This window comes from Dermacentor andersoni, chromosome 7 (assembly GCF_023375885.2).
Source record: "Dermacentor andersoni chromosome 7, qqDerAnde1_hic_scaffold, whole genome shotgun sequence".
Taxonomy (NCBI): Eukaryota; Metazoa; Arthropoda; class Arachnida; order Ixodida; family Ixodidae; genus Dermacentor; species Dermacentor andersoni.
The window spans coordinates 40867743-40872999 of record NC_092820.1 but is presented as its reverse complement, the minus strand read 5'-3'; the positions used below and the strand labels follow the sequence as shown (position 1 = coordinate 40872999).

The 5257-nt window shown below is 47.3% G+C and overlaps 1 non-coding gene across 1 annotated transcript; it reads right to left on the bottom strand.

Annotated features, from left to right (window-relative positions):
- Window positions 1-556: 556 nt before the first annotated feature.
- TRNAS-UGA (transfer RNA serine (anticodon UGA)) lies at window positions 557-629 on the bottom strand. The gene has a single exon. It is a non-coding gene; the product is annotated as a tRNA-Ser (tRNA).
- Window positions 630-5257: the final 4628 nt, after the last annotated feature.

Below are 5257 nucleotides of genomic sequence, written 5' to 3'. Positions count from 1 at the left end.
CTAAATAAGGACCGAAAAGCAAGACACGCTGACGCTGATTCAATTCATATGCGGAAAGTTTGGATAGCCCCGCTTTTAGAGCGCGCACCATATACGCTGCATGCGCCACAGGCGACAAGTTTTCATATTACCGGGGGTGGGGGGGGGGGGGGGGGGGGGGGACGCTGCGCCCTGACCAGCTTCCGAAACCTAGCGATAATAAATCTTTGCTACAAGGTATTACAATGCACAGAACAGCTACGTTTCAAGCCTTGTGCGCAGTAAGGACAAATCTATTGAAACTGAGCGCACCCGCGAGTGATCAGTCAAAATAATAAGCAGATAGTGACCGCACCGAGGAACTTTACTGAGTTCCACACTATGTATGTATATATATATATATATATATAAACGAGAAGAAAGGAGGTTAACCGAGGCGCCCGATATTTATTAGTCATATCATAAGAAGCCAACAAACACTGACACCAAGGACAACACAGGGGAAATTACTTGTGCTTAATAAATCAAATAAAGAAACGATAAATTAATGGAAATTAAAGTGGATGAAAAAGCAACTTGCCGCAGATGGGAACCGAACCCACAACCTTCGCATTTCACGTGCGATGCTCTACCAATTGAGCTACCGTGGCGTCGTTTTCCCATCCACTGTTCTTGGGTATTTATGTGTCCTAGTAGAACCCTGGGAGTGTTAGCCAGCGCCACCACTCACAGACCTTGGTGGCGGACGTGGAACGTCCTTATATATATATATATATATATATATATATATATATATATATAGTGTAGAGTATAATAGTATATTAGTAGCAGCGGGCGCTCAATCGCAGTCCAGCTGACTATATATAACTATCGCTGAGGAAAAAAAAGTCTTTTTCCATATTTTTATTTCTCTATAAACAGTATTTTCTATATTGAAACGCCGCCACAATATCCTTTACCAACGTGAACATCTTGATATTTTTCCTGAACCGCCTCCGACGGTGTAAGAACCTCCGCGATATGTTAGCATCCTGAAAATTAAATGAGCACAACAAGACGCCAGGCTGCGCGCTATGCAACAAAGCGCGTTGCAAGGTTTGTGTACACATGCTAACCACATAGAGAGTGATTAGTACGTCCTCATACTTTACCCTGAAACTTCGCGCATCTTTTAATTGCGATGCCTCGAATGTTGCATACATGCTTGAGTGCACAGTCTGAAGAAAACAGTATATTGGTCAAAAGAAACCTCGTTTCGAATACGGTTTAATAACCACAGATCACATGCTAATACACTTCCTAACCTACCATTATCAAGACATATTCGCTTACCAGGACATTCTTTCGAAATACTCAGGGCCACTATACTTGAATCAGGCTTTCATTCCCATCATGATCGCGAAGTCCGCGAGTCTTACCTAATCTATAAGTTTAACACCGTGTCATCTAGCATTAACGAAATAACAGGCACACTAACCAGCATCCTTGACATTAGCCGTGACGCCTTATGTATGCCATGAGACGCAGCTTTCTTTCAAGAACCCACTATTCTTATTGTCCTTTTTTTGTTGTGTCAATTCTGTGTTACATAATGTCCATAGTCTGTACACGACACTGTATCCCACCGCCCTGAGTGTACTATCGCGCGATGCCTTATTATCTCCATGTTTCTTTTTATTGTATTTGTATTTATTGTTGATTGGAAGTGGCTTACATTGTAATATTGAGTAAAGGAACTATTCATTTCTTCACTGTGCGCCACGTGTGTGACATCGCTATCGCCACTGGTATCGCTACATTTATGGTGCTTTTTCTTGTTATTATTGCGCACAACATTATCTGATGTATCGCGGGTTTATAACGAAGCCCAAAGGCATGTACTTGATACTTTGACAAAGGCTGGTCCACTAGCCGAAAGGTCAGACAAATATACTGTGCACGTACGTCGTACTGTTTTTCTTCATATATATATATATATATATATATATATATATATATATATATATATATATATATATATATATATATATATATATATATATATATATATATATATATAGTCTCTTCCACACTTCACCGTGTGCAGGCGCCGATAATTTGCAGTACAATCGCTTCCCGCACAGAAAGGAGGAGCCATACTGGCGACCTAGATAAAAGGCAGCATCAGTGGGTCGTAGCATGGCTTAAGCCGTGCTACATAAACTATTGTGCGCCCGCCCTCTGCAACGGCGATCAGAAAATGGCGCGAGCGGCTCGATGGCAAAGTTCACGGGCGATGTTTGCTGCAGTACGCGGTAGGAGGCGTGGTAGTTTGATAGAAACTTTGGGAATTAGCCGGGAGGAGTGACCGGAACCCGAAGCCAAACAAGCGTTCTGGGGGAATAGTGGGGACTAGGAGCGGATGTGTCATGGCGAGGTTTTGGCACCACCAGGTGGTGAACGAGCGAGCGAGTTTGCGACATTCTTCAGCATAAGCGCAGCCTCTCAAACAGGTGTCACTACAGAAGCGTCGGGACGATAGGGGAGAATGGGGCCCATGAAGCAGGAAGGTTCTCGTTCATAAAGAAGGAAGCAAGGAGAGAAGCCGGTGGGAGTTTGCGGGGCAGAGCTATAAGCGTAAGTGACAAAGGGAAGGACCCAGTGCCAGTTGCAGTGATCGCAGGACACATACGTCGCAAACATGTCACCGAGCGCACGATTGAAACGCTCAGTCAATCCGTTAGTTTGAGGGTGGTAGGCGGAAGCGGTGTGCTGAACGATGTTACACTCCTTTAGTAGGGCCTCGATGGCATTGGAGATAAAGACACGACTACGGTCACTAAGTAATTCACGTGGCGCACCGTGTCGCAGAGTCAAGTGGTGAAGACGGAAGCAAGGGATGTATTTTGCATTGGAAGCTGGCAGTGCAGATGTTTCGGCGCACCGTGTGAGGTGGTCTACGGCAACAATGATCCACCGTTTACCATCAGGAGTGCTCGGAAGGGGACCGTAAAGATCAATGCCAACACGGTCTAATGGTCTGGCAGGGCAGGGTTAAGGTTGCAGGGAACCTGCAGAAATATGAGGAGGCGTCGTGCGGCGTTGACAAGTAGCGCATGAACGGATGTACTAGTGAACGAATATGTAAATGCGCTCCAGTAGTATTGGACACGAAGACGGGAGTATGTTTTAAAGACGACAGCGTGGCAGCATTGCGGCTCATAAAAAGCTGGGCAGATGTCTGAGTGCAAATGACGGCGAATAATGGGGAGCAATTGAGGGCCATCGGCGTGGTAATGCCATCGATGCAATAAATATTTTCGGATTGCAAAGTATTGCGCTTGACAACGAACGGTGCGTGAGAGAGACTCAAACGAGCGGTGAGACAGGAAGTCCAGCAGCGAAGAGATCCAGGGATCTTTGAATTCGGCCTTCGTTAGAGGTGCGGCTGGCATATGCGACAACGTACTCGCCAAAGCCGTCTTCGCTTTGGGCGAGAATGGTGCCAAGTCCGACACTGCTAGCATCCGTGTGAGCCTCAGTAGCTGCATTGGGATCAAAGTGGCGCTGCACTGGAGGGGACGTGAAGAGTCGGCGGAGCCTCGTAAATGAGTCGTCACAATCAGAATTCCAAGCCGAGAGCTCAGACATGGCAGTAGGCAGCTGCGTCAAGGGGGCGATGATCGAGGCGTAATTACGGATGAAACGCCGGAAAGAAGAAGACAAACTGATGAAGCTCCACAGTTCCTTTAGAGTCGTGGGCTTGGCGCGAAGTTTGGCAGGATCTGGCAGAATTCCCTCTTTCGAGACGACGTGGCCTAGGATGGCAAGCACATGGGGACAAAAATGACATTTAAAAAAATTTAGTTGCAAACCAGCTTTCGCAAGACACAGAACTTGCTCAACGCGGGCGAGATGCGATCATAGATATGTAGAAAAGACCACAATGTCTTCCAAGTAGCAAAGACATGTGTGCCATTTAGGACCCTTGAGAATAGCATCTATCATTCTCTCAAAAGTAGCAGGTGCTTTGCAAAGGCCAACAAGCAATACATTGAACTCGTATAATCCATCAGAAGTTACAAAAGCGGTTTCTGGATGGTCGGCTTCTGCCATCGGCAGTTGCCAGTACCCAGAGCTCAGATCCAGCGAAGAGAACTCAGCTCCTGGCAGACAATCCAGGGCGCCGTCGATGCGCGGTAGAGGATAGACATCCTTGCGGATAATCTTGTTTAGCCGGCGGTAATCGACGTAAAATATGATTGAGCCATCCTTATTTCGGCACCAGCACCACCGAAGACATCCAAGGACTGTGGAAGGGCTGGATACACCTTGTTTCAGCATGTCAACGTGTTCATCAATGATACCGCGTTCGACTGCGGAAATACGGTATGGACGCTGGCGCTGCGGAGCATTGTGGCCGGTGTCAATGCGGTGAACATCCGCTGACGTGCGCCGCAAGGAAGGTCGGCCGAGGTCGAAAGAAGCACGGAAACGTTCAAGAAGTTCAACAACTTGACCGCGTTGAGCTGGCATAAGCGCGTCATCTATGGTATGAAAGAAAACATCTGGGGAACGTGAGGCTGGTACGGCAGTAGACGTGACGGAAGCGATAGGCAGTGGCGCCTTATAGGAAGGTAGGCCAGATGTAAGAATGACTTTGAAAGTGTCGAGGCGCTCCACACATTCACCGTGTAATAGAGTTGAAGGACAGGGATATGGATTGCACGCATAAATTGTAGCGGAACCATCGGCGATTGTGACGACGGCAAAGGGAAGTAGGAGGCTCCGTCCACGCGCACAGTCTTCAGACGTAAAAAGGGCCGTGGCAGTCGCGGCGGAGACAATTACAAGAGACGGGCCCTAAGGCGGCAGAGGTAGGAGAGATAACTAAGTCAGTGGCGACGACCACTTTAGTAGAACGGTTCAGTAGATCGATGGTAGATTCATTGAACGGAGGTAAAGCCAGTTGTGCCCGAGTGCAGTCGACAACACCATGATGCGCGGAAAAAAAGTCCCAACCCAGAATAACGTCATGCGAAGCACGGCATAGAACGACGAATTCAAGAAAATATAGTGCATCCTCAATCATAACACGAGTGGTACATGCGGCCGAAGGCTTGACTTGCTACGAGATTGCGGTGAGTAGGGAAAGATCGGGAACAGGAATCGTCATTTTTTGAGTTCGCGGCAGAGGTCTTCACGTATGACAGAAACGGCAGCCCCTATATTGACAAGAGCAGTGGTCGTGACGCTTTCGACAAAAACAGCGATTTCCTTAGGAGGAGAAAGATGAGGC